At 38.8% G+C, this 11,665-nt stretch overlaps 1 long non-coding RNA gene across 1 annotated transcript; it reads left to right on the top strand.

The window, feature by feature from the left end:
• Positions 1-6,703: 6,703 nt before the first annotated feature.
• LOC138689037 (uncharacterized) lies at positions 6,704-10,250 on the top strand. The gene is made up of 2 exons (XR_011327844.1): positions 6,704-7,573; positions 9,652-10,250. It is a non-coding gene; the product is annotated as an uncharacterized lncRNA (long non-coding RNA).
• The last annotated feature ends 1,415 nt before the right edge of the window (positions 10,251-11,665 follow it).

Genomic DNA, 11,665 nt, shown 5'->3' with positions numbered 1-11,665 from the left:
GGGGCCAGGAAAGCAATTTGTGAAGGCACAGAGGTAAACATTTTGCACACAGGAAATTAATAAAATGTTCCCTGGTGGTTCTGAAACAGGGTTGCTAAAATATTTTCCTTGCTGTGCATGGGATAATGAGGTCACCATAGCAAACAGAGAGTTGCACACTTGGACCACAACGGCACAATGGCTCAGGGCTTTCAGCAGTGTCTAGCAGCTTTTTGCACCTCTTCCCAGGGCTAGGGTGGCCTGCAGAACAGCTGTCCTCAGGCCTTTCCCATGAGGGTGCTGCCGTAGTTGTAACCACAGGAATTTGGAGCTTCCTTCCATGGGTACGCACCACCGGAGCTTTACACCTGGGAGCCAAATGCATTACTTGCATGTAGCCTGCAGTGGAGAAAATCTCTGTCAGGCTTCTTACTCCTGCCACTCCAGCTGTAAATATATTTTCTTCCATTATCCACTTACATACATGTGCAAAACGAAACATGCATTCTGCTGAACAGATGCTCTCAAAAATATTCACAACAGTACAACCAAGCAAAACAAGACCACCTCTACAAAATGCAGCGGGCAATAAATTTTAAAGAAATTTTAAATTGTAAATCTTACCTTCTAACACAATTATGCCAAAATTGAGGTTCTTTTTTTGGAAAAGGTGAATAAAGACAAAATTTGTATTAAAAGTCTTAAGTTTCCCACATTAACATGTGCTTGCTATTGCATGCACAGAAAGAGAAAGGCTTATTTTCCCATTAAAAAAAAAGTAGTAGCAGTGTTGTTATTAATTTAAGATTATTATACTCTGAGTAGGCTAATGCTAGCTGGGGAATAGAAAAGGGAAAGAGATGAGTGGAAATGTGTAAATTGGATGAAAAGAATTCTCCTTCTGCTTTGGAGAAAAATGATACAAAAAGGAAAATAGAAGAAAACTGCTAAGTGGAAAAAAGAGAAACTAAAAGGGGTGTGTGTAAAAATGGAGGCAATGAAAGATCTGTTACACAGAAAATTTGGAATAGGTGAGCATGAAAGCTTTGATTGTTTTTAACTTGCTGTGGAACCAGTCTGCTGGAGATCAGGATTTAGGGCCCTGCAGTCTCCCTTTGGGTTTTACTGAGTCTGCTTGGACAAGCTCAGAACCCTTTACAAGTTCAACCTTTCTCTGCAGTCATGTTCACTGGAATAATTAGTAAATTGCATCTCAGAATTCCAAAGCAGTAACAAGTGACTTCTTTATTCAGTATCGATTTCTATGGACATGCTAAAAATTGTGCAGGGGAGTTTCAGTTTTTCCTAGAAGTGAGAAATAATAATTTGGCTAGAAAGTGTTGAAATATTTACCCAACCATCTCTCTTTTTGCTTGCTTAGCTGCAGGGCAAACCAGTGTTAAAAAGACCACCTTAAAAACTGTAAAAAAATATGTAAATCTCTTCTTATTTTACCAAGAGGACATTGAAATGTGAAGATTGTCTGGAGTATGCCCTCCTCTGTATAGAATGCTTTATTATCTTCTTGCAGTTTCACTTCAAACAAATTCTCTAATACAACTTTAATTATGATTTCTCTGGGTATGAGGCGAGAAGACGTTCAATACTATAAATCTATTATGAGGTAGCTGTTGCATTGCCATGGAACGTGATAGCACGGTACATATTTCTAATCAAAATGTTTGGTTAACAAGAAGGTCAAAGAAGCAATTAGTGACGGAATACAGTTCTATTGTGTGCCACGTACTATTTGACTACAATACAAACTGACACCAGGGCGATTTCTGCTATTGGAATCACAGAGGTGACCTAGGGCACTCTATCAAGCTTAGTTTGACCCTGACAGCTTTTGACCAGCTATTTGTTGTCATATCTTTCTGACTGAACAAGATGACAAATATACACAAGACCTCACGCTCAAATGCTGCATTCTGTGAAGTGAGACAGATTTTGACCTTTAATTGGTAGAGGTCCCCGGGTCTTGTGACTCCACATCTGCTATCTTTATTGTCTTGTAGTGGACAGAAATTCTGTTAACTACGGTAGCAGTATGTGCTCCCAGAATAGGAAAAATGTAGTTGCAGTTAAATAGCATCGGAATATGTTATTCAACAAGACGCTCCTTTTTTTAAAAAAAGAGATTGCTCTGACTTTACAGAAGAAGAGAGGTTTTGCTCCGAGAAATAAGCCTCTACTGCTTCATGTTATTCTGTGCTGATTCAGGGGCCCAACCTGACAAAACAAAAGAAAGGATTTGGGCTGAGTTTGAAAACAGATGAATAAGTAAATAAATAGGAACTTTGTCCAGGGCTAGAACATTTGAAGAAATATATATTTACAAATTTTTATAAAACAGAAGTCTATAAGCAGTTTAAGAATTTAGCCTTTCAGAAGAGGAGGAATAAATTATTGGTAATTTTTTTGTGGCAATAACCAAAATGAGAACAGTTTTTTGTTTTTTTTAATTAAGGATTAGATTTTTCAGTTGACCTTTAGATGTAGATTGCACAGGCAAAATCCTTTACCACAGATGTTTTCGTTTACCATCAAATAAAAGTTGGCTAAGCCTTGAAATATCATTTCTTTACTTGATTTCCCTCTGTTTTGTGTTTGCTCACGTTTCCATGCATATGAGGTTGGTACCTGAATACGTTCAGTAGTTTGTGGACTACTATTCTGCCTTTCTGAATACTAACAGTCTGCGTACTACAACCTGAGAACAACTGCCTTAGAGGAATTAAGTAGTATAGAAAGGCTCTTCACTGGAGAGCTGAATGGCAGAAAGAGGGTAAAAAATCAGTGAGCAACACAACAATAGAGGATAGTTTATAAATTAGCACATAGAATATCAATAACTTAGTCCTATGTGGCTTCTCATTCCTGCTCTTGGACTGCTTTTCTGAAGCCTTTAATGGGTGAGCTGGCTAGGTGAACGTCCTGTGATCTCAGTTCCTTTTGTCTTAGCCCTTCCACACGTAACAGCTCCAGGAAGGCGTGAAGAGGGTGATTTCATGGGTCCCTGCTCAAAGGGACCAGACATTTTCAAGGTTCCACTCAGCTACTGTTCAGTACCTGCCCCCTGCTCATACCAGATCTCTCTTTTGCCTGGAAGGGCCCTCATCAATAAGTGTTATTTGCCTCTTACCTCTGCTTGCTCTTCCCCAATTTTGGTGTTCATCTCTCAGCTTTTATTGGTCCTTCTTTCAGCTGCCTGCTGCCTGTTTCCCTTTCCAATGGCTATTCCTCAGGCATCTGCCTGTAGCTAGAGGCTCATCTTACACTCAGTCGAATGTTTTTTTTCCCCTGAAAATCTCCATCACTGGACTGCTACTTTTCCCCTGGTTCAGCAAGCACACCCTAGAATGGTGCTTCTGTCCTACCTATCCCATTTAGAGACGGTGGCAGGACTACCAGTGTATTAACATGTGTATTACAATATATGAGGAAGTGTATAGGCTTATTTGATGTGAAAATGTAGCTGCATTATTTAGGCTGTGGTGAATCATTTAAGACGTTCTCATAAAACACTGCTTCCGACCTTAATAGAAATCAAGAGAGATTTGAACATCTTCACATTACTTCTTATCTCAAGCTATTTTAAAATAAAATATATAATGATTAATAGCAATGACTTGTGATGGGAGAATGTCTAGTGGGTACCATGTAGTCAGCACTAAGTATTTTTCACTTAGGGGGAGGTAGTTCCTCTATGGAGTCTTTAATTACGTAGTTGCTTTTAGTAAGCATATACATGAGGACTATTGTTTAGCAAGAATTTTCAGGGCCAGTCTGTTGTGTAACAAAGATGTTAATGGTAGAAGCAGGACATAAAATGCTTTGACAGTAAAACTCTTTAAGTATGAGCCTGAGAGGTATTGCAAAACTAGTATCAGCTAGGTAATACAAAGAGATCTGCAGAGATCTCCAGAGAAAGATACTAGAAATATAGAAGAAAACTATAGTGTGAGACTGAATGAATGCAAGGAGAAAGTAGCCTATAAAACAAATATTTAGCAGAATGTAGAAACCCAGAAAGCAGAAAATAAGGTATTTGTTTGCAGCATGATAAGGACTTGAAGCTAGATTTGTGTCATCAGAAATGCCACAATTCAATCTCTTATTCCAAGTGAAAGCTGTGGTAACAGTCTTGATGAAGTGTATGCTGATGAATACTCTGTAAATAGTAATCATTTGCAATTATTGCTAGTAGTTGGATTTTGTGTCTTTCTGTTTTACGACTGCACTTGGTTCAAGAATGATGTGAAAGGAATCTTCTATGCCAGCAGTTTGGCTTCTTGTCCCAATTAAAGCTGCATGAAAATAATTAAACTCCCCCAACTTTGTACAGCTTAAAAATGTTAGTTTGGATTGTTTGGTTTTTTTTTTTCCAAATGAAAGTCCAAGCAATTAGGCCATTCTGTCTTCTGCATACACTACCTGCTTGTGGTTGAACACTAGGGATTTCTGTTCTGAAATACTCAGGGCTTTATTCAATTTTCTAAAGATAGGTTTCTATTTAAGATACCCTGCCTTAGTTAGCCACATGGAGCTGGTGGATGCCATTAAGACCTATGGGATACATGTGCCCTTCTGAAAAGGCAGCTAGAGCATCTCATATGGTGCAGTGTGTCTGTGTCAGGCAATTAAGTTGTTTGCTCAGAAATGCTGAATGTGGAAACAATCATATCAACAATGTTTCTTCAAGCAACATAAGAATATTTTTTTAATAAATTCTGATTTTACTTTCTGTTAAAATGCACACACACTAACACAAAAGACCTACAGGAGTAAGGATTCCCTGTGTAGGTGTGGAGGTGTATATGGAAGCATGCAGGTCATGTGGTGGAGCAACCTCGAAAGATGGGCCCAAGTTGGGATCTTGCCAGAGCACTTCATCATAGTCCATTCTCAAATTGCCCAGAAGAAATGGACTATTGAGAACAGACTTCATGGCTAATTGATGACCTCTTTCCCAGCTAATCTCCTTCCCCAAAAGATATCTCTGTACAGGTGTTTTGGGCAGCTGATGTTCCACCTCCCCAGTGGTCTTGCAAATCACTGGGTCTACAGTGCCTGTGCAAGTAGGTCCTGTTGTGATGGAGTGGGAATAACATGGTCTCTGCAACAGTAAAAATGCTGAACAGCTCACATGTTTTGGTAAGGCAACAGATAGGAGTCCAACGTGTCTGTTTGTTCAAGAAATTACTGGCCCAAATATTCTCATCTACACAGTGCAAAACGTACTGCATTCAAAAAGCTGTGTTTTTACACCTTTATTTCCCAGATGTTCATGTTTGCATAAAAGCAATGATACAAAGCAATGATAAATTGCACTTCTAGAACATATCAAGACAACTCCTTAACTTTTAGTTGTGCTCAAGTTTAGTTGTGCTCATCACTATCTACAGTTTTATGCTTTCTTCTGGGTCATTGTTGGGTTTCCTACAATCTTTATGTTAAGCACAGAATTTTAGCAATTGCTGAAATTCTTGCTCACACAAGTGTTCTAGGACAACTTTTCCACCTGCTGTTTAGTATTTTAGGTATGAATCTATGTTTTGCTGATTTTGTATTATATGTCTAATTATAGCAAGTTCACCTAGATCCCAGGAATAATAATATTTTTTTTAGATATGAAACTGAACAAATTTCTTCTCTGTCCTTTGGTAACTTTGATAGAAAAATAGGATCCCTCCCCACCCCCTTCATCTCCTGCTTTTACCTTTCTGTTGGATGTAATTTCCTGGTCCTGTTATACCATGATGTGCCAGGCCCTACATACTCTGCCCTTTAGACTGCTTCCCCCTCCAATAAAAACATGAAAAACAAATAACTCTGCCTTGATGGTTCTCAAGAGCAGATGGTTTTACGACTTAATGTTCCAAAATGTATTTTAAAAATGTATTTTTCTGAGACACCACTGTTAACTCTTTCATTTCCCTTTATATTCTTAACATTACTGTTCTGTTTCTTTTAGCCCATGAAAACAAGTTTCAGTAAGAGAGGCTGACCTTTGACTTACGACTTGCTCCTGCTGCTTATTCCATTTTATCTCATGTTTTACTTACATTCAGCAGAAATCATTTTAGCAGCCCCAAACGGTTTTGATTTAAGACCAGCACTCAGAATAATAGAGCAGAAACAAATTATAATATATGTTTCCAAACCAGCTTAATGCCTTTTCTCTCTGCTGCAAGAAGTAAAATGTGGCTGCTTGGCATTCCCCACCAACTAGCGTTTCACTATAGAGCAAGAAGTGAGCAGAAATGTTGCAGTGCTGCTTGCAGTCAACATATGTAAAATCAGATTCTGGCTACTCAGGTTTAGACACTGAAATAGACACCCCTTTTGGCTGTGGCTGACACTCAAAGATTATGTAGTTTCGTATTTATCTTGATTTTCTTTCGCTTCATGCTCCCACACCAGCTTCTGCTCTTTCCCACTCGCTCAGGCGTTTCCAAAGCAAGAAAGCACTATATTTTGCTCCAAGAAGAGTGACACTACTTCCCATGATATGCTTTCAAAAGGAAGTTTACAACGGTTGAAATATTTGGAATTTCCTCAGCAAAGGTTTTCAGCTTTTGGTGTAGGATTTGGGAGCTCAGGGCCCGGCTCTGCTTGCCCTGCCCAGTGCCCGTCTGCCCTTGGGGTGGGCAGTGGGGGCTGCGGGGCGCGAGCCCCCGGCCGTCCCCAGCACGGCTCCCCGAGGAAGGCTTCGGGGCCGTCCGGAGGATGCAAACTGCTCTTTAAATGCTATGCGCAATCACACATGTACGTATGATTTATTCAGGATTCAGAGCCTCTTAGGCAGAACTGATGTGGCAAATAAAGAGAAAGACAGGAAAAGCAGATGCTTTACTCGCTCTTTAATACTACTCTCAATCTCTGGCTAATCAAAATCCCTCAATAAACAAGACCAATTTGGCGCATACATCTGTTCCATATCCAGCCTATATTGTCAGTGGTGTCTTGCTGAATTCTTTGAGGCTCAGAGCCTTCACCACCTGCAAGATCAGATCCTTGACTGTAACCAGATGGTGGCATTGTAGCATTACAGCAGTTTTCTAAAGTTGCCATAATTTCACTTGGGGTAATCCAGAAAGCTATGAAAAGCAGAGAATACATTTTGAAGCAGAATAGCTGGAGAATTTTGCACACTAAAAATTATGCTGGTGCATCTAGAGCTGAAAGAGGATGCATAAGCAGAGGATTCTTTTAATCACCAACACTAATAAATAAAATGTTATATTTAAAGAATAATCAATGTGTAGGAAAATCCAAGCAGGCAGTGATACTTAATTTGTTCATGGAGATCTTCAGTATTTAGGAGTATTTATGAGCTATTGGTTGGGAGAGAAATTTAAGAAAGTGGGGGAAGGAAGGGAATTACACTGCAAATGTCTAAAAATGCATTAAATCTGAAAATGACAAATTAGAGAAATAATATAATTTTATTATACCTATCTTTTACTTTTTTTTTTTCTTTTCTTTTAACCAGGAAAACCATGATGTGCAGATTGTGGCACAGAAGCACGAAGTGGAAACATAGTAATTCTAAACCTGACTCTACCATGTTATTTCACTGTCATTTCCAGTAAGTTATTAACCTCCTCTGCTTCATTCTCTTCAGTTCTGAAGAAAAGGAGATAATGCTGTAATGCTTTCAACACTGAAAGGACTAATTAGTTAATATCTGCAAAATAGGTTGAAAAATGCTGTGTGCTAACAACATTTTAGCATGTTGTTCACATATTAAGGTTACAGGGGAACCACTGTTAACTCCTTCTCCAAACCAGCTATGTTTTCTGCTTCCTCAGGACTTGCACTTGGTTAGCGTTGTGCTTGCACCAGCTGGATTTACATTTGTACCCGGAGGCCAGCACTCAGACCCTGTTCTGCCCAGTTGAGACCTGTGACTAATTTATTCTCAGAATAATATTCTCACCACCAACCTTTCTTTTTTTTACTGTGCTTTCACTCTGAGACCTGAAAACATACTACAGATCTCAAAACCCAGTGTGCAGAGAGATTGCTGTTTTTTCAGGTCTGAGAGTGCACAGGGGTCTAAAGTGAAACAGCAAACTGCGGGTTGGGCACTGATGTCACCACTTGTGCGGAGTGGTGTCTTTCCGAAGACAATTTTCTCTGAATGTTTTCTAAGCAATAATTACACCTTAGCCATACTGTGTGAAGAAGTTGTGGTTGCCAGCTCACAGAGATTTTGTGAATGGTGGGATTTTGCACGGAGGCTTGATAACAGAAGAAACTTTCTCTCTCCTGCTCAGCTACAGTCCTACCTGTCCTCCGATCTGCTGCCTGCATCACTTGCCTGTTTGGTGGCAGTCGAGCAGCTAACCAAGGGTGCTCAAAATCAGGCGGTACATTGGAGGGAAAGAAGGAAAATGCGGGAGGGAAGTACTAGAAAGAGCCCAGCAGTTTTGAGCAGCTCAGCCCACTGTTACTCTCTTTACAAAGTGCCCAGGTGCTAATGGGAAGATGGGGAAAACTGTTGCCAGCTTCTGAAAGCTGGAGAAAGACCACCATGGAGGAATGGGACTGAACTGAGAAAAGGGAATAACTGAGATGGAGGCTGAAGGGACAGGGCTGATTCTGAGCTTGTGATGTCCTATAATGAAGGACAAGACCTGCTGCAGCACCAAGGGCTCAGATCTGCTGTCTTAATAAGTCTATGAAAGAAGAAGGTTTTTACTTTCATACACGGGTACACGCAGGGTGGACAGCAACAAAAGGAAAAATGAGGAAATGCAAAATTTTATGAGGTGAGATGAACTTCTTAACTGACGGTACTGATTCTGGAAGGGACCATCTCCTCGTCATCACCCCTTTTATTTGTGTTTATTTGTACAGGATTTAATGGAGTTGTTAGGTGTAACTTTACTGTAACTAGCTTGAATTTATTTACAAATGAATAGTTCCTCTCAAGTAAAATTAGTCTGAGTGAAAACAGGATCAGTGTGAAATACCACCAGTCTTCCTAGTGGGACTACAGCCACTAGTGTATGGAGCCTCTGAGACCTGCAGGGTAAATCCCACAGCTTTTTTCAGATGCCATATGCTTATTTGCTCTATAGGTTATTTCCCCATGCCCCGTGGCTCTGACTTGTGCAGCCAACCCAAATTGCATGGTGAACGTGGGGTTTCACTAAAAAGCAATCAGGCAGAAATAACCTCTTAAAGATCTGGCATGTTAGCATGAGTTTTAGCCCATACCATCTGTGAAGAGCGAGCTTGTGTTAAACACGTTACCTGGCCAAGCTAAGGCATTTACTGCATGGAAGAAACTTGATACAGGGACTACTATAACTCAAGATAACTTAGAAGCAAAGACAGTCCACAGAAATGGTGATTTTGGCCAGGATCACATTGTAAGGAATTGTGACAGACCTGGCTACAAGAACTGGTAGATTTGGCCCTAGCTTCTTGCTTTAACTGGAAAGCAACAGCATTGCCTCATAAATCATCCTAAAATATATGAGGGGGAAAAAAAAAAGAAAAGAAGGTAGTTTTTACATCACTTTAGCAAAAGAAAGGGTTAGCATATGGCTTGAGTTTTGCCATTGATTTCAACAGCAGCCCATTGAGCCTATATTTTGTCTGGAGCTGAAAGCTCACCACTCGTTCAGCTTTTTATCTCTTGTGTTGTCGGTGCAGGACGGTGTTACGTGACGTGAAGGCGTAGACGGGGACCCAGGTGTTGCTTCTGACTAAAAGCCTCTCTGCTGGAACTTCCTGACTCATTTCCCTGATTACAAAGACAGCAGGTGTCAAACACATCAGAAAAAGAACAAAGGACATTATCTATCCATACTTAATTAAAGGCAGAAATGCACTCAAGCCTGGCTGGCTGATCCAGAAGGCCGTGAGGGTGATACTGTTTTAATTTATTTTAACTGTGCAGGAAGGAATTTAAGATGATTGCCGAGAACAATGTAATTAAAGTATAGAATTATTTTTCAATTTTTTTTTGGTCCTGTTTTGTTTTTTTAGAAAAAGATTATATTTGGAAAGATTATACTTTATTTTTATAAGTACTTCTTGTGAATACAGCACATGGCATACATTTAAAATATACAAGGTAGCCTGATAAATATGCAGTCTTATATCATCTTAGCTTTAGTTTAAATGTCATTGAAGGAACAGGCTTTCAACTCCATCATCTTCAGTGGTTACATTATTGGATTTTTTTTTAGCAGTTTAAATTTTCTATTACATGAATCCTATCTATTCATCAAATAAAAATGTGGCTCACATCTTATGGTTCACCTTGCTACTATATGTTCTGCATGAATTCAGTCACCCTTTCAGTTCTGTAAAGATTTTCAGTATAAAGGATTAGGAAAAGAGATGTAATCTCTGTTTATAAAAGGCACTTGGATACATTCCAATGAAAATGACTGTCATGTGTTAGTAGCTTAACCATATAATAGTTGTGGGGGAATATCAGTGATTTTCATATCTAGCTTGTAAAGTTTACACAAATTATCTTACAACAAAACCAACTATGCCTGCCCTAGAAACATTCATATTTGTAGTGTATTCATATTATTTTCTTGTATCACTGCCATTAAAAGAATTAAGATCACTACATATTGCAGTGTGTGCCATTTTTTAGTAAATCATTCAGGACCCTTATATTATAGAGTGCTTTTATAATATTAAGTAAAATATAATATATTTAGTGAGGGAGCAAGAGGAGATATTGTTGCAATAAGGCTAGCTAAATACTCTGAACTGACTACTCAAAGGCATAGCACGACTGAGGTTTTAAGATGCTTTGAAAATGACAATTACCTTATAAATAAAACTGCTTAGTCTTTAGATACATTTCTTCACTAGGTTTGTAATCATCCCACAGAGACTCAGATTATGCTTCCTGTGCTTAACTTAAATAGTTCTTATACCTATAAAGCCCTCTGAATATTTAGTTTCTTCATGATTTTTACTATGCTGAAGAGTTTAGCACCAGTAAAAGTCACAGTCTAACATCCTGATCCAAATGTCAGTGACCATGCTGGAAGGGATCTACACTGGCTTTGAATCAAATTCCAATGTTCTGATATGAATTAATGAAAATATTTCAAGTGTATCCTTAAAGACGTGTTTATATGAGATCCTAGTAATTTATATGGGACTCAAACACTTGCTGAGTTTACTTTCCAAAGTTAAACCTTAACTCACAGTTATCCCAAATGATATTTTATGGCATCCTCAATGAAAGCTTTGCAGTTAGATTCTGCTACCATTGGTTAACATGCAAAGCCTGATGCTTTCAAAGGGTTGGTATAGATTTAATTTTACTGGTCTTCTAAATTTAGTAAGCAATGGTGGTTGTGATGCATTGGAAATATTTTTGATTGTACCTCACTGTCACTTATGGGAATAACTGGGACAAAAAAAATAGACTTGCCACTGAAGTAGGTAAGATGTAGAGAATACTGCTAAAGAATCTAATTTACTTGTAATAGAGAATGTTTTGCTTAAAACTTTTTTTTTTTTTTTTTAAGATGAGAACAACACTAACAACACTTATGTCTTGTTTTCAGCAAATTTAAACAGCTGGGCTCTTTCTCGATCTTAAACATTTAAAAAAAGCCCACTGGATTTCTAGAATGTGTGCCTGAAGTAGAAAAAGTTAATGTAGACCACAAACATTGTTGTGTAGATG

Source organism: Haliaeetus albicilla, chromosome 14, assembly GCF_947461875.1.
Source record: "Haliaeetus albicilla chromosome 14, bHalAlb1.1, whole genome shotgun sequence".
Lineage (NCBI taxonomy): Eukaryota > Metazoa > Chordata > Aves > Accipitriformes > Accipitridae > Haliaeetus > Haliaeetus albicilla.
This window is presented reverse-complemented; position numbering and strand designations above follow the sequence as displayed.